This window comes from Hyperolius riggenbachi, chromosome 2 (genome assembly GCF_040937935.1).
Source record: "Hyperolius riggenbachi isolate aHypRig1 chromosome 2, aHypRig1.pri, whole genome shotgun sequence".
NCBI classification, from domain to species: Eukaryota; Metazoa; Chordata; class Amphibia; order Anura; family Hyperoliidae; genus Hyperolius; species Hyperolius riggenbachi.
The window spans coordinates 157,638,991-157,663,306 of record NC_090647.1 but is presented as its reverse complement, the minus strand read 5'-3'; the positions used below and the strand labels follow the sequence as shown (position 1 = coordinate 157,663,306).

General features: G+C 46.9%; 1 protein-coding gene across 3 annotated transcripts in view; it reads right to left on the bottom strand.

Annotated features, from left to right (window-relative positions):
• The window catches only part of RUBCNL (rubicon like autophagy enhancer), a 94,634-nt gene extending 71,869 nt beyond the window's left edge, over nucleotides 1-22,765 (bottom strand). Inside the window, exon 1 of one of the 3 annotated variants that reach the window (XM_068267744.1) lies at nucleotides 22,553-22,765. The gene's annotated coding sequence lies outside the window, so the exon portion shown is untranslated. Of the gene's footprint in view, nucleotides 1-4,964; nucleotides 5,020-22,435; nucleotides 22,506-22,552 lie in introns of those variants that run through there. The other 2 variants (XM_068267746.1, XM_068267747.1) reach the window with 2 other exon arrangements.
• Nucleotides 22,766-24,316: the final 1,551 nt, after the last annotated feature.

Here is a 24,316-nt window from a genome sequence, read left to right as displayed (position 1 = left end):
AAGCGCTAGTGATTAGAAAATGCTCTTGCTAATGCAATGCGATGGGGGATTTTTATAAAATCACATGGCTCAAGTGGGATCACACCCATAGCATTACATTAGCAAGAGCTTTTCAAATCACAACTGCTTAGTAACATACTGCTCGTGGGTTCCAGGCCTATGACAGACTACCAAAACTAGTAGCTCTGTTGAAAGTACACGTTATACGTTACGTTATACTACATACGTTGGGTAAAAGATTACATGGTGTATGGGCAGCTTTTGGAAGATCCCATGTATTGGCCAGCTAAGTACAAAGAAAGTGCAAGTGTCTGGAAATGTGAGCACTGTGTGAAGCCGCTACCGTACTAAAATATTGGCAAGGTTACCGATATTCTACTATTGGGTGCTGGATAGAGCCGATAGCAAAATATTTGTAATTTTACCACTTTAGCAGACCATCCTCTCACACTAACTACGCCCAACACTAAACCCCCCCACCTTTGGCAAGCACTTCCCAAGACACAGACACAACTATGGCCGCTATGCTTTATCCGACATCAAGTGTACTGTATCTACTATTTATTACTGTAGCCGACTATAACAAGTTTGTTGTAGCCGCTAATTTTAGCGTTTCCAATTACCGTTACAACCGATTTACTTTCCTTGTACCAAGTGTGCTGCACCTGCTATTTATTGTCATAGCCATGATAATTTATTTGCATGCAGCCACTAATTCTTCAAAATTACCACCATTTCCTAATGCCAATTTGCTTTCCTGTAAGCAAGTGTGCTGCAGCTGCTTTTTATTGCTGCAGCATTCCTCATACTAAGTGTGCTGTATCCACGACAACTGCCTGCTGTAGCTGCTAATTTTTCCATGTGGCCACATTTCCGTCTTGGCACCAGGTTACCAGTAATGAACATACTTAATGGCCAAATTTGCCCAGTAGCCGCATGCACCCAAATTTGCTTCCGACCAATCTAAATGACCACTACTGTACCTCAACTGCTGCTCATAAACCCCATTGTCTGTACAGTGATCATTCCTAAAACTGCCATCTGTAACTATCCCCTAAGGTTGTACGGTTGATATGGAGCATTTGTACACAACCTGTAAACAGCTCAACAAATTGTCACCTCATCACTATTACGTTCAGAATGCATTTCTGGATTTCCTGTTGGTAAACAGAAAATCAGGCATCCTCAAATATCTTTAGCGTTCTGCCCTTTCCCAGACGTGAGCACACTGTATACAGCAGTGTTGTGGCTGTTCCCAATTGCGCAGTCAGCCCATCCGAGATCTCTAGTGCTGCATCTGAGCATAATGCTGGGCATACACGGGTCGATCCGGCGGCCCATTAGCTGCCGGATCGACTCCCGGCGCGTCCCTGCTCGTCCGTCCGGATCGATTTCCGCTCGTCCCCGCCGGCACTCATCTTCCGTTCGATTCGCCGCATTTGTCCGCCCGCGGGTATCGATCCCCGGGGTCATCGGACACGTCGGATATTATCAATCGAGCCATCAGCGGCTCCATTGATAAGCCTGTGTTGAGCCGTGTATGCCCAGCATCATCCTTTGCTGACATGAATTACATATTAAATAGAAAGCTGGCTGGCAGTAACCATGGCACTGTTGTGTATGGTGCACAAGTAGTTGAGAAAGGGACAGGGTCTTGAACATCTAAAGCCCCGTCTACACGGGGAGATGTTGGGGAGATGTTGTGGCGATCGGCGGCCTCTTGCGCGTCCCCGAGCGTGCCCGCCGCGTCCCCGCTCGCCGCATTCGATTCCCCGCTCGTGCCCGCTCGTCCCCGCCGGCGCCGCTTATCTCCCGCACGATTCCCTGCCATTGTCCCCTCGCGGGGATCGAGCAGGGAATCAGCGGTGCGGAGATCCGTCCTGTCGGATTTTATCAATCGAGCCACATCAGCGGCTCGATTGATAAGGAGCATCGCGGCCGCATCTACGCGTGTAGATGCGGCTTTATGCTGTGTACATACGATTCAATTTCATGTCCAATTGACATATCGTTTGGATATGTCCAATCGATTTTCCCATTAAAAAAAACCCTGAAAAAAAACTTTGGAAAGCTATCCAGTCATTAAACTGGGGAAGATCGGACATGTCGGAAATCAGATTTCTATCAGACAGGAAATTATTGTGTGTATTTAGCATCAGAAGAGACATCAGGAATTTATTTAGTAAGCTCACACATCCCTGATGTCAGTTTTCCTATAGTTTGTTTTTTCAGCTATTTGTGCCATACAATGGTTCAGTAAACAGTTCATACTTAGTCCAATAAATCTATTCTTGTTCGTTGAGCAGGCAGGTGGCAAACCACAACACAAAAACTTAGGTGCGTCACCCGCCCAGTAATACAGTGTGGCAGATGTGTGCAAACCACAAGACTGGCAGAGCAGCATTGCACATATCACACCTTCACATGCATGAACTGCAGCTGCATATTTTAAGAAGAATCAAACAAACAAAAAAACAAAACAAAAACTGGACAAAAAAACAAAACCTTTTGACCATAGAGACACACCCAGCATTATAAGTAGAAAACATGCCAATACTACCTAGCTGCTCCTCCACCACTGTTTAACATTCAGACTACACTATCTTTAGCAGGGTACCGTAGTTGTTAGTGCTCTCGCCTTGCAGTGTAGGGTCCCTGGTTTGAATCCCAGCTAGGGTACTATATGCACAGAGTTTGTATGTTCTCCCTGCATCTGCGTGGATTTCTTCTTGACACTCAGCTTTCCTCCCACATCCCAAAAGCAAACCATTTCATTGCCCCCCCCTAAACTGGCCCTAGACTACGTTACATAGACATAACTATAGTAGGGATTGGGAGCCCCTCTGAGTGACAAGACAATACACTCTGTACAGCGCTGAGGAAGATGTCGGCGCTATACAAATACTAAATAATAATAAATGGAAACCATAAGAATGCAACCTAGTGAATTTTCTGCAATTGTGTATCCACTTGAGATTCTGGGAGCGCTGTGGGAATGAAGGGGGGGAGGGGGGTCATTCAGCCAGCGTTTAGTTAACCGAATGGGGGTTTGAAAGGTTTGATTGATTGATTATTTTTTTTTTATTTTATTTGGGCCAGCTTTAAAGCATACCTAGGCTGAACATTTTATTTACAGTATAAGAGCTTAATTCCTACAAGTCAATGCTCTATTATACAGAAGTGTGTGACATGGAGGCAGTCAGATTGGCAACCTCTGCAGTGTATTACTGGAAATGGAGTTTGCCTTCTTAAAACAGAACGCATTTGGGCTAATTCAGGTTGGAGTGGGTATATGATGTCTCCCATGATGCATCACTGCTGAATATGCAAATCATCCTTTGTTGTCCCTTTAAGCTAACCACGCCTCCAGATCCGCTGAAATGCAAGGATGTGTCAGCTTGTTAATTGTACAGAGCCACAATAACCCAACATGCATACAGACTCTTTCGGACTGGTTGATCCTCATCACTGCATGGCAAGGATTAATGTGGCTCTATGAGGTAGGACTTGAAGCATCCAGAGTAGGCGTGAACGATTTTAGGAAAAGATTGAATCGCACGATTTCTGTCAGAAATTGCAATTTCGATTCACGATTTTCTTTAAATCAAGCCTTAGCACTAAATTCACAATGAATAGGAAGGAATATGAAGGAAATACAAAGAAATAGGAAGGAAATTAATACCACCTTATTTTGTACACATTCAAAGTGCCCCACTGCAGCTTTGCAGGCTGCAAAAAGAATAGATCACCACAGTCCCACCACAGCAGTTATCATCATTGTCATGCTGATGGAGGCAGAGGTGATACACAACTTGAAAGACAGGCGTGCAGGTGGAGTCTGCTGACCATGACACAAAGTTTGATTGACATGCATGCATGTGGGCGGAGTCTGCCGTCCGCACAGCAAATGATGTATAAGCACTGGAAGGAGTGAGCCACGAGCGACAGCCTGCGGGCAGAGTTGGCTGCCCTTAATACAAAATAGCCTTGCTTGAAATGAGCCGCCCCAAGAGTCAGAGCCTATCGCACGTGACACAACGGGATTGACTGCCTGGCATGCGGGCGGAGTCTGTCGCCCGCCCGCCCAGCTAGTGATGTAGAGGTACTGAGAGGAGACAGCCGCCGCTAGTGTGAGCCTGTGGGCAGAGTTTGCTATGCTGATTGGCTGCACACTAGTAGGCGGAAGTTGGGGGAGAGATTGAGCCGCTTCCATCAGGGCGACTGAAAGTACTGGCACTGAGCCGCCTCTAACCGCTGCTGCACTGAGCGGTAGCGGGGAATGCTGGGCTGACTGAAGAGGGGGATAAAAATCGCCACTATGGCGATCACGGAATAATCAATTCCGTGATCGCAATTTCGATCCAAAAACTGTTTATCATTCAGGCCTAATCCAGAGTTACAGATTATCTAGCAAGCTTATGGTGAACCAGAACTCTTAGGAGGGTGTAAGGGGCAACAAAAGACCAGGTAACTTTTCTTTTTAATATCTAGCAATAGCTTACTAAACTGGGCAAAGTAAAGGAAACCTCATTTTTTAACAGCTTTATTCACCACTACAGTATATCTACATTCTCTGTGACTTCATCTAACCCACGAGGACATAAATACAAGTCTTGAAGATGAAGCACAACTGTGTATGATTGCGCTCGGTTCTGTGCACACCTCCGGCACCATCGACTGCAGCACTAGTGAGTGAAAGGGAATACATGTTCCCTGAGCTAATAAGATTGATTTTTACCATTAAAAATACTTTTATTTTCTCAGTTCATAGTGAAAAATACACGCTGTAGCATTATTCAGAATCGGATATCTTCACCATAAGTTGTAACAATCTAAATTTTGTGATAAACGGTAGAAATAGCCAAAAAAAAAAAAAAATCTACAGTAGCGCTTTTCATTTTTAAACTGGAATTGATAGAAATATATCGAGAGATATATAGTACAGACCAGAAGTTTGGACACACCTTCTCATTCAAAGAGTTTTCTTTTCAGGACTATGAAGATTGTAGATTCACACTGAAGGCATCCAAACTATGAATTGACACATGTGGAAGTATAGTACATAACCAAAAGGTGTGAAACAACTGAAAATATGTCATATTCTAGGTTCTTCGAAGTAGCCACCGCAGATTCGTTCACAGTGATCGAATCTGCTGTCCATCGGTGGGAAATTAAGTGTATGGGCACCTATAAGTAGGAATAAAAATATTGCTGATTAACCTCCCTGCCGTTACAAAAAATTGCTGCGCACGGCAGGGAGGGTGTTTTTCGGCATTTTTTTTTTTTGTTTAGCATGTAGCTAGCCTAGCGCTAGCTACATGCTTCCCCCCTCCCTGCGGCGTCCCCCCGAATGCGCCGATCGCCGCATTTACCCATCCGGAAATCCCGTTCTGAACGGGATTTCCAGGAGGGCTTCCCCCGTCGCCATGGCGACGGGCGCGATGACGTCACCGACGTCATGACGTCAGAGGGAGTCCCGAACCACCCCTCGACGCTGCCTGGCACTGATTGGCCAGGCAGCGCACGGGTCTCGGGGGGCACCCTCTGATGCGGCGGGTTGCGGCGAATCGGCACAGAGCGGCGGCGATCGTAAGTTACACACAGCTAGCAAAGTGCTAGCTGCGTGTAACAAAACAAAAAAATTATGCAAATCGGCCCAGCAGGGCCTGATGAATCCTCCGCGGCAGGTTACCCTGAGCTCGGGATAACCGGCAGGGAGGTTAAATAGGGACATAGCTGAAATGATTTACTTTTGGACAACTATGGATTTGAACATATAGTACTAGCTACGTTTTTTGGTTGTTTTCAATGTGCTTATAATGGTGTTACTAAACTACAGTTTATACAATATTGTAACAACAAAAAGTTCTGCTAATCCAGATAAAAACTCTGCACAATAAAAGGGCATTGGAGAGAGGCGAGAAGTCTCATTGTGTGTTATGCTGGGAATACACGGTACGTTTGTACGACTTGATTGAGCCATTAGATGGCTCGATTGAAAATTTCCGACATGTCCGATCAACCGCCGGATCGATTCCACGCTCTATTCCTCATGGGGGACAATGGAAAAAGATAAGGAAACACGAGCAGAAGATAAGAGACTCGCCCATGGGGTCGAGCGGGGAATCGATCGGGCGGCATAATCGAGCAGTACAAACGTACCGTGTATTCCTGGCATTATGCTAGGAATACACCATACAATTTTCTTAAGGGGCCCATACACCTAACGATTTTCCCGCCAAAATACGGCCGTTTCGATCAGTGATCCAAACGGCCGTGAAATCGCCGCGCACACCGCTGACAGAACAATGGATTTCTGTCCGAAAGCCATCGTTCCCGTTGATCCATCCGTGCGGAAAATTTTTCTCGATCGCCGGCGGGTCGGGAGTGCGCCGATAGCGGCGTTCGAATGCCCGACGACCGACGCAATACAGCGGCGATACATTACCTGCCCCGCCGGCACGAGTCCCCGCTGGCACCTCCCGGCTGGCATCTTTTCCGCATCACGGCATCTGACATAACTTCCTGTGTCACTGCAGTGACAGCGGAAGTACAAATAGAGGGCGCTCTATTTGAACTTCCGCTGTCACTGGAGTGACAGAAAGTTATACGCGGATGCCGGATGTGTGATGCGGAAGGTGATGGGAGAAGATGCCAGCCGGGAGCCGATGCAGAGAAGATGCTGGGACCAGGCGGAGAAGAAGACAGCGGTGGACCAGGGGACTCGCGTCGGCCGGAACAGGTAATGTATGCGGGTATCTGTTTGCAGTAAGGTGGCCATACGATCCCTCTCTGATCAGATTCGATCAGAGAGGGATCTATCTTTTGGTAGAAACTGATGGCAAATCGACCAGTGTACGGCCACCATTACCTGCCAGATAGATAATTTCCAACATGTTGGAAATTATCTAACCATCTATCTGCCTAGCAATTAGGCATTGTTCTACTCAGGAGATAACCAAAAGACAATGCACCAGAGATAATGACCAGTCTCTTCAGAAAATAATTATGCTGGGAATACATGGCTTGATTCTGAGCCTTTTAGATGGCTCAATAGATAATTTACGACATGTACGATCTCCCGCCCAATCGTTTCTGCGCTTGATTCTGCATGGAGGACAATGGAAAAAGGTAAGAAAAACAAGTGGAAGATAAGAGAATCGCCTGCAGAATCAAGCGGCAAAAATCGAGCCGTGTATGCCCAGCATAACAGAAAATTGTATGGTGTATTCCCAGCATTACTTTCAGGCTTGCTGCTCTGTGACTAGTGGCTTATCTGTAGGCAGAGGTCACATGAGTGACTACTAGAATAATTATTTTCGTTTTGCATCCCTCGGATACAATCAAAAGCAAACAGAGCCTGGTCTACCTCCCAAGACCATGTACGTCTTCACTTCTGTCACCTCAGATTAAAGTCTAAAATGACATGTTCAGCTGCATTGCTGGCTGATGGCTACAGATACAGTATGACTGCTGAAAGAATAGCAGTTCTGTCCAGCTAGTTCCTTGATTTTGGATGGTCAAACAGAACTGCCAGTTCTGTTCCCTCCCATTGCTACCTTAAGCAGGTGACCACAACAGCAGTCAGCCACATAAATCCAACATGGCCAATTCCTGAAGAGCCCAGGTGACCCTTGCAGAGACAAAAAGCAGCTACCCAAGACAATCTTGAAATATTTCACAGAACTCACAGTACACAGTTTAAATTGCCAGCACTAATCAATGCAATGGCTTCTAGTTTAATTAGTGCAGCGCTCCTCCTGCCAGACAGAATGCTGCTGGTGGTCAGAGAGGACTTTGTGATATAGTCGGGTACTGTAATGCTGGGAATACACGGTTCATTTTTGGAGGCAGATAAATGGTTCGATAGATAATTTCTGACATGTCAGATCTCCCGTTCGATCGTTTTGGTGCTCGATTCCTGATAGAAGTGAATGGAAAAAAGATAAGAAAAACGAGCGGAAGATAAGAGTATCGATCTATTGGACTGCAGAATTGAGCGGCAAAAACGATTGAGTGGAGAATTGAGCGACAGAATGAACCGTGTATGCCCAGTATTACTGGCTGTATACCAAATTGGCTTAACCACCCTGGCGTCCTATTAGAGCGGCCAGGGCGGCAGGCACAGCACATTTTTTTTTTAATTTTTTTATAAACCATGTAGCTAGCCTAGCGCCTCTTCCGATCGCCTCTGGCGATCAGAGCAAACAGGAAATTCCGTTCAGAACGGGATTTCCTGTTTGGCTTCACCGTCACCATGGCAACAATCGGGATTACATCATCGATGTCGGATGGCGCCGGAGGGAGTCCCGATTCACCCCTCTAGGCTGCTTTCACAGTGGGATGTTACAGGCGCATATTAGAGCAGCCTGTAACGCAGCCCAACTCACAGTAATGAAAAATCAATGAGCTGTTCACAGTGCCCACGTTGCGTTACAGTGTAACGCTGGACGTTCAAAGACAGTGCAGCATGCTGTGTGTTATAGGTGGTTTTAGCTGCATTAGACTGTTTGCACATGCTCAGTAAGGGGAGAGTCCGCTATGGTTCCTAGCCACATGGCTAATTAATATTCACTGCACTGTAGTGTTGTCCAGATCATGAACAACTCGGATCTTTGATCCGGATCTTTATTGTGAGTCGAATCATCCGGATCACCACAATGAACGATTCGGTTCACAGTGGATGTCTGGAAGAAACAGGAACTGCAGCTTCTGTGCACAAGCACAATCTTCCTGCTGCATTTCTCCCTTCCCCATTAGCACCCTCAATGTGCCCTCATTCTCCTGCACCTCTCACTCTGCTGCACTCCTGCTTCCTGCTTCCCTAGTAAAATGATTCAAAGATTTGGTTCAAAGATCCGGATCTTTTCAATGATCCGAATCATTGAAAAGATCCGGACTTCCCAGGATAGCACCAAGAGCCTCATAACGCGGCTCAATCTGACGTCCAACTTCAACACCACCATGCGTTGCGGCCACATTATGCGACCTTAACGCCCCCTAAAACGCAACGTCTTGGTGTGAAAGAGGCCTTAAGCAATACCAGGTGCCTGGCTCCCCTGCTGATTCTCTGCCTCTAATTTAGCCATAGACCCTGAACATGCAGCAGATCAGATGTTTCTGACAAGATTAGCTGTATGCTTGTTTGTGGTGTGATTCAGACATTTCTGCAGCCAAATAGATCAGCAGGGCTGCCAGGCAACTGGGATTACTTAAAAAGGAAATACATATGGCAGCCTCCATATACCTCTCACTACAGTTGTCCTTTAACCACCCTGGCGTTCTATTAAGATCGCCAGGGCGGCTGCGGGAGGGTTTTTTTTAAATTTAAAAAAAACTATTTCATGCAGCCAACTGAAAGTTGGCTGCATGAAAGCCCACTAGAGGGCGCTCCGGAGGCGTTCTTCCGATCGCCTCCGGCGCCCAGAATAAACAAGGAAGGCCGCAATGAGCGGCCTTCCTTGTTTTGTTTAGATCGTCGCCATAGCGACGAGCGGAGTGACGTCATGGACGTCAGCCGACGTCCTGACGTCAGCCGCCTCCGATCCAGCCCTTAGCGCTGGCCGGAACTTTTTGTTCCGGCTACGCTGGGCTCAGGCGGCTGGGGGGACCCTCTTTCGCCGCTGCTCGCGGCGAATCGCCGCAGAGCGGCGGCGATCGGGCAGCACACGCGGCTGGCAAAGTGCCGGCTGCGTGTGCTGCTCTTTATTTGAACAAAATCGGCCCAGCAGGGCCTGAGCGGCAGCCATCGGCGGTGATGGACGAGCTGAGCTCGTCCATACCGCTAAGATGGTTAAAGAAAATCTGTAACGAAAAAACGTCCCCTGGGGTAGTACTCCCCTCGGGTGGGGGAAGCCTCCGGATCCTTTTGAGGCTTCCCCCTCCTCCTCGGTCCCACTGTGGCGGCGAAAATCCTCCCGGAGAGGCGGCGGCGTAAATATTTACCTTTTGGCTCCAGCGCAGTATCCGCTCTTCCCACGGAGATAGGCGGAAATAGCCGATCTCCATCAGGCAAGTCTCCTGCGCTGTAGAGCGGACCCGACGGAGATCGGCTATTTCCGTCAGAAGAGCCGAAACAGCGCCCCCGCTAGAGCCTAGAAAAAAAGTAAATATTGAACAGGCTGTCGGATTTGTCGCATCTGCTTTCAAGGGCTGCAGCGAGACCACCGTGGGACAAAGGAGGACGGGGGAAGCCTCATTAGGATCCTGAGGCTTCCCCCTCCCGAGAGGAGTACCTCCCAGGGAAAGTTTTTCTCGTTACTGTGTCTCTAAGGGCTCGTTCCCACTGTTGCGACGCGACTTCGGCCGCATTCCGACGCTTGTAAAAACGCATGCGGATGCGTTTCCGCATGCGTTTTTACTCGCGATTTCGCATGCGATTTCGCATGGCAGGGTGCCATGCGAAATTAACCATGACACTGCCAGGGCTAAATAAAATTGAAAAAGGTGCGAAATCGCACGCGAAATCGCGGGTAAAAACGCATGTAACAAACGCATGCGTTTTTACTATTAAATACATTAGCGGCGATTCGCACGGATTCCCGACGCAGGCGAAATCGTTGGCTCTTTTGTGCGTTTTTTTCACGCTGAAAAAAAACGCAGCTCAACAACGCTACAGTGGAAACAGGCACATCCACTTGCATTACATGTGCGGATCTGCATGCGTTGGACGCATGCAGATTCGCGATAGTGGGAACGAGCCCTAAGTGGTAAAGGTTATCATGCTGTTGCTTATCTTTTAGAGTGGAGAGGAAGTTCTGATTTCAGGTCCGCTTTAACAAACTGGGAATCACATAAAGAGCGAGAGATGAAGAACCTTAGTAGGCATTGTGTAACTTAGCCAATATTCTGTTAGCAAATGCTTTAGGAAGACAAGTTCCTCATTTGGTCCTTCAGTATTTCCTAATGTAGGCCACACCCAATGCCAAATAATTGGACATTTCCAGTAACAATAAGGGCCCTTTTCCACCAGCGTGTTTGCGCTGGCTGAATCGCAAAACCGCAAACCGCTAGCGATTTTACAATCGCTACGGTTTGCTTTTTAACATAGGTATCGCGGTAGGTCATTTCCACTACCGCGATTCGCTTTTGTCGGGAACGCGAACGCGCGGCGGAGCGATAATTGCCGCGATTTTGCTATGCAGTGCATAGCATAGCAAAATCGTGGCCGCAAACGTCGGGGGAATCGCCGGTTTTGCGATTCAGCAATCGCTAGCGTTCAGCATGAACGCTAGCGATTGCAGGTGGAAAAGGGCCCTAAAGGAGTTTGTCAAGACTAATGCCGGGCATACACGGCTCGTTTACTGCGCCGGATCGAGCCAGCGGCTCGATGCCGGCGCATCCCCGCGCATGGATCGATTGCCGCTCGTCCCCGCCGTCGCTTCCTAATCACCGCTCGATTCCCTACCATTGTCCGCCGGCGGGAATCGAGCGGGCGCGGGTCGAGCGGCATGATCGGGCCAGCTGAATATTATCAGCTGGCCGGATCAGCTGGTCGATACACGGTACAGAAATGTACAGTGTATCCCCAGCATAAGGGCTCAGACACACTATAAGCACTTTTCTAAGCGAATTTTGGCCTGCAGAACTGAGAGTTTTTTTTTCTAAATCGCTCCCATTGCTTACATTAAAAAAAAAATGCAGTAAAATTGTGAGTAATTCAGTAAGGAGCTCTTTTGGCAAGACTCCCTAACACTGCTACTGCCTACTGAGTGCGCTCTTGTGGCTGCCTCACAAGCACTGAGTCCGACAGGAGAAAAGCGCTATACAAAAAAAAAAAAAACAAAAAAAAAAAAGGTATTATTAACCGCAATTTTAATGTAAGTCAATGGGAGTTTTTTTAAAAGCTCTGGAAACCAAAAAGTGCTTATAGTGTGTCTGAGCCCGAACAATTAATATACATGATAGGACACACATACCCTCACCCAAATTGATGGCCACCAACACCTCAACTGAGGCAAGCACACAATTGTAATTACTCGCATAAGCACAGGTTAGATCTATACATTTTTTGTAATATGCAACATACATTGTAACAGAATTAACTTCATAATGGTTGTGCAAAAATGCGTTTACAGAAATCTATCTATATCGATCTATCTATATTTTTTATACACACAAAAAGTGTATGTAACGTTGCAAAATAGTTTGTAGTGGTTTAGGAACAACAGAACATCCAGGCAGGAGGCAATTACAGAGTGTAATGCTGGGAATACACGGTTCGTTTTGAGCCATTTAGATGGCTCGATGGATAATTTCCAACATGTCCGATCGCCGCTCGATTCCGCATTGACCACAATGAGAAAAAGATAAACGAGCGGAAGATGAGAGAATCGCCTGCGGAATCGATCGAGCATTGGGCCTACCATCACATTCCTCAGTTCAGGTTACTTTGGGTTCGAGAGAGTGGGCAAGTGTGTGCAATGTTTCCTAATATGACCAATTACAAATTGTGCATTTACTATGGAAACAGAGGAAAAACAAAAGCAATGAATGGTGCCTTTAGCAGGTGCTAAATGGAGCTTCATAGCATGAGGTTTACTGTATTTTTTAGTCTATTGGTCTGCAGCCATCCACCAGTAAGCAACCAAGCCAGTCACTTAAAGTGCATACACATCCAATTTTGATTGTCCAATCGCTGATCAGTTTTACCACCTCCATGTGGTATGAGGCCAACAGACTACTACCACTAACAACAGATAGTGCAGTAAGACGGTCATATTACATAGAAGTGGTGAAATTGGTACACGCATCCAATTTTAATTGAGCTGACACTAGTGTTAAATCGGACCTGAACTCAGAACTTTCTCTCTGCTCTAAAAGATAACAGCATAATAACCTTTAAAGAAAGCATTTCTTTGTTACAGCTGATACAAATACTGCAATAAATATGCAACGTGTCTACTTCCTGCTTTCATGGAAGCAGACATAAGGTTAACATCCTGTGCTTTCAAAATAGCTGTTCTGCTGAGGCAGCAGTTTCCTGAGCTGACACAGCTGAGAGATCAACTTACAGTTGTGATTAATCACAGATGAGAGGGAATTAGACAGGCTAAACTCTCTAAATACTTACAGGGTACATTGCTCTGTTTTCCTTCTGTCCTGTGCAAGAGTTCAGGTCCACTTTAACTGCCCCCCCAAGCACCCCAAAATAGCAGGAGTCAAACAGAGTGCACTAGCTGAAGGGAGTTATGATATGGTTTAGAGCACCCAGGAAAACAGTTGTCAGATTAAACTGAAGATGGCTGGATTGGGCAATTGCCATCTCATACCCGAATACCTTTTAGCCTAGTCTCTGGAAAAAGGATCCCTTCATGATGCAATTTCTACATTCAGGTCATATCACATTTCACCACATCCACATCCTATGAACTTTTCACATACTGGCAGGAGGGGTGGGAGGATCCAGGCTCCATTATCATCTATGCAGTTTTGGAGCCAAATAATGAGATTTACATAAGAAGGTGTATATTTACCAATATGCTAATCAACCTGGCTAGTTTGGGAAGGTTCCTTCATTGTGCCTGACAAGTGTCCAATGTATACAAACAAAAAGCAAACTATTTTGCAAGTGTTCTTGCACCCTGAGTGATGTAAGCTTTTATAATGCCTTTTACATACACATGTGAAAGTGTTTGGGCTTGTTTGCACTACAAGCATTTCCTTGCTCTGCAGGCCTTTCTGCTAAGTTCATTTGACTGTGAAATCCATTATCACATTCCTATTGCAGCTCTGTCTGCCCTGGCAAAGACAACAATTTTGAAGGCCTTCATTATTATTTTTTTTACCTGCACAGTGGTGAAAATACTAGCAAGTGCCAGTCAGCACCTCCCAAGACCAGGAACCACTTGCTGAAAGTACCTGTTATTGCCTCATTAAACCAATACATAACAGCACACCCATACCTCTCTACCACCAGGAGTGAGAGGAGGACATACAATCTTTGCACCTGCCCCAACCAGTGAACTGTTTGGCAGTTTCAGCGTCCCTTGGACTAGCCTTTCACGGATACATCTGGCTCATCACTGCTGCCACACTTTGATTTCTCAAGCTCCAGACAGAGAGATGACAACGGAGTGGTGAGATATGGTGGTTCATTACCAATCAGCTATTTGTCTGCTTTTTGGATTCTGCGTTGCTTGCCAGTTAACATTTGGTTCATGGGCACATGTACAAGCACTGCGCATGCATTGTCTATGGAACTAGTGCCAACTATCTGCTATGCTGTGCATATGCATACTAACAACTTTGCTGCCTGCCTCTTTTCTTGAGCATCCATTACGTTATCTAAGTACGGTAGTCTGTAGTTTGAATGGATTGATCATTTGTCATTGTTCGGTATGAACAACTGACAAGTTATCACCCAAACCAATCAGCCAGAATGGCTTGGTCTACATGGACGATAATCACTGTCTTTGTAGTGCTTTAAAACTATTCTTGGCCAACCCGTCCTTTATTTCCACCTTCGCAGCCAGGACACAGAGGCCACCAAAACAAAAGCAGATAGAGGAAATTATACTGAACATAAATCCAGCTGCCAGGACAATGCTGTGTCTGTGTTACTTGAACAAAACAAAAGGGGAAGAAAAAAAAAAAAAAAAAAAAAAAAAGGGGGGGGGGGGGGGCATTTCCTTCATCTTTCAGGAAAAACATTTGGCAAGTCAAGTGTACAACTCACAGAATTCAAGATCCCACCATAATTGTGCCCCTTCCACAGAGGTGCCACCATTGTGTCCTGGTCATAGAGCGCTCCCCACTACTGTGCTTCTTGTGTCCTTGTTACAGATTCCCTCCACCCTTAATTATTGTGCCCATCATGGTGTACACCCCAACTAACTGTCCCCCCCCCTTTAAAGTGGACCTGAAATCAGAGCTCCTCTCTCCTCTTAAAGATACACAACAGCATAATAACCTTTAAACAAAAAAAAAAAACATGTATTAGTTACAGTCCATACAAATCCTAAAATAAATCTGCACTGTTTCTACTTCCTGATTTATGGAAGCAGATATATTGTTAACAGCCTGTGCTTTCAAATTGGCTTATCTGCCATAGGCAGTCATGTGACAAAAGGGAGAGATCAGATTACAATTTGAGATTAGACACAAATGAGGGTCCACTTAAAGATCTGGAACACCCCACCATGGCCATATTTAGTATAGTGTCACCACCCCCTCCCTCTAGATTGTAGAGGGAGGGGGTGGTGACAATACTACCCCCTCACTCTAGATTGTAAAGCCCAATCTACACGATACGATTCTTTGTACGATTCGATTAAATCCGACATGTCAGATCGGGATTCGATTCAATTCAATTTGCCATTGCACAACAATGGCAAATCGAATCCCGATCGAACAGGTCTAATTTAATCGAATCAAATATAGAATCGCAATCGAATTGTACAAAGCATTGTATCATGTAGATGGGGCTTAAGCTTTTTGCAGGGCGCTCTCTCCTCTCCTTGTGTATCATACACTCTACCCAGAATATGAGAAGTTGTGGGATTTTCACTCCAGTTTATTATCGGGCATTGTATTCGTACCTATATAGTGTGGTCGGTCACCCTTGCCTGTAATCTTATGTATTGTACAGCGCTGCATAATATGTTGGCGCTATGTAAATCCAATAAATAATAATAGTGAGAGTGAGAGTACTCACAGAAACTCACTGTCTACCAATCACTACAGAGGGAGTACACAATGGCTCCATATCTGGAGAGGCTACACCAACACAAAGATAGACAGGCCTTGAGCCAGTACCGTCTGAGTGCTCACAACCTGGAGATAGAGACAGGGCGACACAGACAGACATGGAAGACACACACACAGTGAGAGTGTGAGTGAGTGAGTGAGTGAGTGAGTGAGTGAGTAAAAAAAAAAAAAAAAAAAAAAACACACACACACACACACACACACACACACACACGGGGCGCTATGGGAAGCTATGTGAGCACATGCAGGAGCACTATGCAAATTGAGCATGTGAGCCAGCAAGTTAGAAGATAGAAGCCTTTATGTCTGATAAGCTGACCAGTTATTCCCACAGACCTGGCTACTGGCAGAACAAGCCAAAAGCGACATAGCCAAAGTGTGCTGCTAAAACATCCTACATGCCAGTGCACCGCATACAATGTATCCAAGTACAAATGTAATATACTGGAACAGGAAATTCCGTTTTATGCATATAGCCAGTCTGCATTGTAGTTCACACTTATACAATGCACGTGGTTAGAGTCATAAATCATATTGTGAGGTGCTACATGGGTTGCTGGGAACCAAGAACAATTGTGACTCTCCACACAATGCTAATCAAAGTGATTAGATATTGATCTTAAGCTACACACTCCCCTCGTGACACAGGGAGATTGATCCAGCAACACCCCCCTGATGACAAGCGCTCCGCTGATTATTAATATTATTAATTGAATTTATAAAGCGACAACATATTACGCAGCGCTGAACATTAATTTAGGTTACAGACAATATTTAGGGGTGACATACAGCAATATGACAATACAGGAATACAAGAAAACCAGATCACACACCATAGTATGAGTACCAGGTAATGCTTAGTCAGTCACTGGATGGAGCATGGAGATTAGGCAAGTTAGGTTCACTCAGATGCATAGCATGGGTTCACAGTAATGGAGGTGCAAGATCAGGTAGGACACAAAAGGAGGAGAACCCTGCCCAAAGGCTTACAATCTAGAGGGAGAGGTAAGGACACGAATGGTAGGGGACCAGAGTTCAGCTGTAGGTTTAGAGCACTTGTGAGGGGTAGTAGGCCAGAGTGAAAAGGTGAGTTTTGAGGGCTTTCTTGAAGATGTTGAAGGAGGGGGGCTGCCCTAATGGGTGGAGGTAGGGAGTTCCATAGTGTTGGAGCAGCTCTTGAGAAGTCCTGGAGGCGTGCATGGGACTGGGTGATGCGGGGGGCGGTTAGGCGAAGTTCATTGGAAGAGCGGAGTGAGCGGCTAGGTGTGTACCTCTGAGTAAGATCGGAAATGTAGGTTGGACAGGTTTTGTGGACAGATTTGTAGGTCAGACACAGTATCTTGAATCTGATTCTGGACTGGATAGGAAGCCAGCGGAGGGATTCTAGGAGGGGATCTGCCGTGGTGGAGCGATGGGAGCAGTGGATAATTCTGGCTGCCGCATTCATGATGGACTGCAGTGGGGCTATTCAGGTCATAGGGAGACCAGACAGAAGGGCATTGCAGTAGTCAAGGCGGGAAATTATGAGGGCATGGATGAGGAGTTTGGTGGTGGCAGAGGTCAGGAAAGGGTGAATCTTACAGATGTTACGAAGGTGGAAGTTGCAGGACTTTGTGAGGTTTTGGATGTGGGAAGTGAAGGAGAGTGCGGAGTCCAGGGTGACACCCAGACAGCAGGCTTGAGAGGTAGGGCGAATGGTAGTGTGGTTAACAGTGACATGCACATCTGGGAGGTTCGTGCATGGCCGTGGTGGGAAGATCATAAATTCCGTTTTGTCTAGATTTAGTTTGAGGAACCTAGCGGACATCTAGGAGGAGATGGCTGATAGGCAGGAGGAGACCTTGTCCATGGTAGTGGTGGATATGTCAGGGGTGTAGAGGTAGACCTGGGTGTCATCTGCATACAGATGATAGTTAAAACCCATGGAGGAGAACCATGCCAATGGAGGATGTGTATAGGGTGAACAGTAGGGGGGCCAAGGACCGAACCTTGGGGGACTCCCACCGAGAGGTGGTTGGGGGTGGACGAGGACTCATTGAAGGCGGTCGTGAAGGAGCGGTTGGAGAGGTAGGATGAAAGCCAGGACAGGGCGAGATCGTGAATGACCAAGGACTGGAGGGACTGGAGGAGTAGGGGATGATCTACTATGTCAAAAGCTGCTGACAGGTCAAGGAGGAGGAGGAGGAGGAGGAGAACGGAGTATTTACCTTCAGCTTTAGCTAAGGCAAGGTCGTTGACCACTTTGGTGAGAGCAGTTTCGGTTGAGTGGGCAGGCCGAAATCCAGATTGGAGTGGGTCTAGCAGTGAGTTGGCATTGAGGTACTGGGTCAGGCGTTTGTGAAACAGACGCTCAAGGAGTTTTGAGGCAAAGGGGAGGAGGGAGATAGGACGGTAGTTGGAGGGTAGTGAGGGGTCGAGGGAGGGTTTCTTGAGCAGGGATAGTACAGTGGCCTGCTTGAAGTCTGAGGGGAAGGTGCCTGTGGATAGGGAGAGGTTGAACAGGGTAGTGAGGACTGGGGCCAATTCTGTGAAGTGAGGCTGGAGTATATCAGAAGGGATGGGGTCAAGGGGGGGGGGGGTGGGTGGAGTAGTGGCATGGGAAGTCTGCAGTAGGTGGTTGACTTCCTCAGTGGTAGTAGGAGTAGAGGATGTGAAAGGAGGATAGGGTGGAGGAGGAGCTGGTTGGGAGGTGAAGATTGGAAATTGGATATTTCCTGGCGGATGGAGACAATTTTGTTGGCGAAGTGGGTGGCTAAATCTGTTGCAGAGAGGGAGGAAACGGAGAGGGGGGGGGGGGGGGGGGTTTAAGCAGGGAGTTGAAAGTGGCAAAAAGACGCCGGGGGTTGGAAGCTTGTGCTCCGATGAGCTTGGTAAAGTATTCCCGCTTCGCATGAGCAAGGGCAGTGTGGAACTGCAGCAGGTTGGTCTTGTACTGTAGGAAATCCTGGTTAAGTCTAGTTTTTCTCCATTTCCGTTCAGTGGCGCGTTTTCCTCTGGAGGTTGCGAGTATGGGTAGTGCACCAGGGCTAGGGGTTAGGGGGTTGGTTGCAGCGAAATATTGGTGGAGCAGCTTTCTCTAGGGCCGATGAGAGAGTTTGGCGATACTGAGCTGCAGCAAGATTAGGACAGGTTAGGGTGGGGAGAGTGGAGGAGAGGGCATGGAGGGGGTCAGCAAGGACACTAGGGTTAAGCTTGTGTAGGTCTCGCTGCCATTGACCAGGTGGGTGGGTGGGTAATTTGGAGGTGCCTTCCTGGAGGAGGTTGAAGGTGAGAAGGTGATGGTCTGAGGGTGGAAAGGGTGCGATGTCAAGGTCTGCAATGGTGGTGGATTTAGGGAATATAAGGTCGAAAGTGTGACCTGCAGTGTGAGTGGGGGTGTTGGCGTGTTGTACTAGTCCAACTGAGTTGGCAATGGTGAGTAGCCGGGTCACAGCAGAGCTCTGGGCTTCATCGATGGGAATATTGAAATCCCCAAGGATGATGGTGGGGAGGTCCAAGGAGAGGATATGAGGGAGCCAGGAGGCAAGGTCATCGAGAAATTGTGGGGTGGAGCCCAGAGGGCGGTATAAGACCACAACAATGGCAGGGAGGGGGTGGTAGAGGTGGATGGTGTGGGCCTCAAATGATGTGAATTGTAGAGAGGTAGGTGGGGTGAGGACGCGGAAGGTGCAGGATGGGGAGAGGAGCAGACCCACCCCTCCCCCGGTCCTGTTGTCTGGTCTGGGGGTGTGACTGAGGTGAAGCCCCCCGTAGGAGAGGGCAGCCTCTGCGGCAGAGTCATCTTCCTGCCGGTGGGTATGCGTGATGTCACTTCTAGAGATCGCAGGACTTCACGCAGGAGTCGCTGGTGATCTTAAAAACCTGATTCGCTGTGGCAGTCATACGAAGTAAGAGGGATATGGAGGCTGCCATATTAATTTCCTTTTAAGCAATACCAGTTGCCTGGCTATCCTGTGGATTATCTGCCTCTTATATGTTTTGCCATAGACCCTGAACATCATATGCAGATCAGGAGTAAGATCTGACAAGATTTGCCGCATGCTTGTTTCTGGTGCTATTCAGACACTACTGCAGTCAAATAGATTATAGCAGGGCTGCCAGGCAACTGGTATTGTTTAAAAGGATATACATTATGGCATATATACATCTAACTTCAGTTGCCATTTAAGTACATAATCACTAGCTGTCCCTCAGAGCAGCTCACAAGTTAGTCAGACTAATAAACATAACACAGCACCAGGTCAAATTTTAAAGCACCAATTAACTTATCAATATATATTTTTTGAGATGTGGGCAGAAACTAGAAAGCCTGGAGGAAACTCAAACAATGCAGATATCGGCCTTGCTCAGATCTGAGCACCCTGCAAGGTGAAAGAACGGTTAGTCACTAATAATTAGCGGTTAGTGATAAATAATAACTGTGGTGATGTAGATAAATAGCTCAGTGTGCAATTTCTACTCACTGCTTACATTTCTACAGTTGTGAGGAGCACATCACACACTTCTGCTAAACATGGCTGCATCTGTTACTAAATAATAACAAAATTTTAAAGGTGAAAGGTCAGCTTCCTGTCAGTAGCTCCAGTTCTGCAGCTTCTGTGAAAGGCTTAGCAGTAGCACATCCATTTCCCCAAGAGGAAAGAATGTGAACACAAATGAGAGGGCAACACATGGCCAGCAGCTGCCTGTCTGACTACCAGCTCCCCCCTGGTCAGTCACTCATAGGACAGATATACACAGCACAAGATAGTCCAGCACTAGAAGCAGAAATACCAAAGTGCGCTCTCCCTCAATTGTGCCCACCCTAGCAGGGCCGGGCCGAGGCATAGGCGGAGAGGCTCAAGCCTCAGGGCGCAGTGTAGGAGGGGGCGCACAATTCATTTAGCTGTCATTCCTAATTGTGTTTGAAGCAGAAAGAAATAAGAAAAGGGGATACATAGCAGTGACTGCAAGCCAGATAACTAGATATTAAGGTGTTGGGGAGGTTGTGGGCCCTGTGGCACCTCTCAGTCTAATAGCAATCAGTGTGTGACGGCTGGGGTGGCAGGGATGGAGGGGCGCACTTTGGTGTCTCAGCCTTGGATGCTGGAGGACCTTGCCCCGCCTCTGCACCCTAGTATAGATAGCAAATGTGCCTCCAGTATTAGGAAAACTCACTGCCCAGTTTAGATAGCTAGATGTGCCCCCAGGATCAAGCAACCCTAATACCAGATGTACCCCTAGTATAATGTAGCCCCACATATAGAAGAGACAATGTGAATGTGCAACGGTGAGATTTCCATAGGCGCCAAGAGGTGAGTTGCACCAGCATGCTTCGCATATGACAGGGTGAGTGGGGGGGGGGGGGGGAGGGGCACTTAGAGGCACAGGTGCGGCCTCCAGGCTCTGCGCCCATAAGCTAGTGCCTCTCGAGCCTCTGCCTCAGCCCTGAATATATACTACTTTCAGACAGACACACAATTTTCTGTGATATTTTCCTGCCAGATGTTGGAAATTATCTATCGAGCCATCTATCTACCTAGCAATTAAGCATTGTTCTACTCAGCAGGAGATGACCAGAAGACAATGCACCAAAGATAATGACCAGTCTACCAGTACTTTACAGAAAGTCTAATTACAGAAAACTTGCATGGTGTGTACTAGGCATAACATGTACACACACTACATACAACACACTCATTCCCACAGCAGACCGATAAAGTGAGGGAGGAATCCCATTCATGCCTGCAGGAACCACAGACAATTACTCTAAATCATTTTCTCACACGATATGCATGTTTATCTGCATTTTAATGCATGCTTTATCAATATTTTTATTCGCCAAGGACGACTGGGTCGTGCCTGGAATTGGCACATCACAGGACACTAGTAGGAGATAGGACGCACAATAGTCAGAAGAGTAAACAATATAATATATTATGTACACAGGATACATTAAAGGGGCAGTGACTCAATCTACAGCTTGTTGGTACCAAAGCCCAGTGACCATAAGCTTGGAGGGAGCAGAAGGGCACTGGGTTGGGGTGGGGGTGAAGAGAGTTCAGGAGGAACTGAAATCTACAGTCACCAGTAATTTCAATAATGGTGGCCACTAATGATCCAATATTATAATTTCTATGTAATATAAGGGAACTGCCTAAATTATCCATTAAATGTATTCACTCATATGACCCCTATACTACATAGATTTGGTAAAATTGGTTGAAAAATATTGAATCATTAGTGGCTACCATAAGGAATTAAATGTGTTGTAATCGCGGTTTCCACGGTTTCACTAGTGCAATTGGGGTCCTACACAAAGTATTATTATAATAAAAAGCTCAATTGCAGCAGCAGGACTATTGCATTCTGGAGAAAATTGCACTGCATTGGGATCACACATGTAAATGGTCAATAGTTGCATTAGTTTAGGATAGGAAAACACTCGGCAGAATCGCATTTGCGTTTTCCACTATGTGCTATGGAAAGCCTAGTATAACCAGCATTCTGCCCAGATCAGTCGCAACACGCAGGGTAGTGGAAATTTGCGTTTCCGCATGCAATTTTGTACTGCAGCAAACCACCTGCAATTTTAACAAGGGTGTCCCCTGCCCCAAAAAAAAAAAAAAGCACTCCTGCCCAGCACCTTCATAAGCTAAGCAGGCGCAGCAACTTCATAAGCAAGGCAAGGCAGCACTTTATGGCAGAGTTTACAGTATATGTGTGCAGATGTACAATATGCACCTACCTAATCCACAGTCACCCGAGCAATGAGAGATCTGCAGCTACCCCACCGCACGCACAGCTATGAGATAATACCAGCTAGTGATCAGGTAACGATCAGCCGCTGCCGGGACGCGCTTACCTTAGTTACCGTAGACTGCAGCGTCCTCCGCTTCCCCTGTGCTCTGATATGTACGCCTGATAACCCGGGACAATGCAACGCTCCGCTTTCCCCGCAATACTAACTACACCGGTTATACCCCATGCAGTCCGCGAATCTTTTCACAGAAGCCCCTCCTCCTCCCCCCAGGCCGGGTGTGCAGCGGGTTGGCCTATCCCGCCCAGCAGCTGATGGGATAGGAGGACTTTCATTCACAGTCTAATCAGTACCTACTTAGAAGAATGGTCTTTATTATGCAACAAACGGCTCTCCCTCCCGTGTGTGAGGGGGAGGGGGGCGCTGGAGCAGCCAGCCAGGGGAAGGCAGGATTATAGGACGTCTCACCAAAGTGATATGAATGAACTTCAGAATCAAATATGCCGGAGTAATGAGTTTGCTTCTTCGGTAGATAAATGCAATATCCGTTGTAGCACTTTTCTTTGGCTAGTCTGGTGACTGGTCAGCTCATCTTATTACAGGGACGTATTTATAAAGGCGGCAATTGAGGCAGATGATACAGTCCAGAGGCTGCCATGGTAGCTGGAGAAGTCTGCACTTTTCAGTGAAGTAAAAAAGTGGGCAGTGGTCACTGGTCAGCAATTCTGCTTTTAATTACCAATTTCAGCACGAATTTACAGTAAAATGCTGCAGAATCGCATATTTATATTATAAAGTGTCAAGTTAGGAACCCATTGGGCAGAATTGCTAGCTTGATGGAAAAACACATGCATTTTTTCCCATAATGAAAGTGTATGGGCCGCATGAAAAAACTATATAGGCCTCATTCACATTGCACACGTTGCTGTCCGGATTTCGGCAAAGCATGCGGGAGGCTAACATACACAAACGTTAGGGGCTTGATTCTCTAAAGCGTGCAAAGTGTTAGCACGCCTGTGAAAAGCCACTTTGCACGTGCTAACATGCGCGTAAGAGTTTGCACGCTTTAAAGGTGAACCTAAACTCTGCCCAAAAAAATGAGATGAACTCACCTGGGGCCTCCCTCAGCCCCCTGCAGCCGATCGTTGCCCTCGCAGCCCCGCTCTGACGCTCCAGGACCCGCCGGCGAACACTTCTGGTTCGGCCGTCACCGGCCGACAGGCATGGGAATGCCTCCTGGCCGCAATAGCAGCATAGGGGTCGTTATACAGGCTGGGAACGCGAAGAATCACTCGCGTTCCCATGCCTGTCGGCCAGTGACGGCCAGACCGGAAGTGTTCACCGGCAGGTCCTGGAGCGTCAGAGCGGGGCTGCAAGGGCACCGATCGGCTGCAGGGGGCTGAGAGAAGCCCCAGGTGAGTTCATCTCATTTTTTTGGGCAGACTTTAGGTTCACTTTAAGTTTTGCGCACAAACGCTTCGCGTGCAAAGTACCGTGAACTGCACTGACTTTACATGATAATGATAGTTAGCACGCAAAGATAGTGCAGATCACACAAGCAAACTACGGTTCGCAAAACATTGACCTCAATTCACTAAGCTTATCTCCTGTCTTTAATAATGTTTCTATAATTATCACCAGGTTGATGAGGCATGTAGTATTCAGGAAACATTTTACCTCAGGCAAACCTAAAAGTTAACTCTTCTGTCTTTTAGGCTGCTTTCACAGTAAGACGTTACAGGCACACGTTAGTGCAGCCTGTAACGCGGCCCACCACACAGTAATGAAAAGTCAATGGGCTGTTCACAGTGCCCACGTTGCGTTACATTGTAACGCAGCACGTCAAGTTAAAGTGCTGCGTGCTGTACG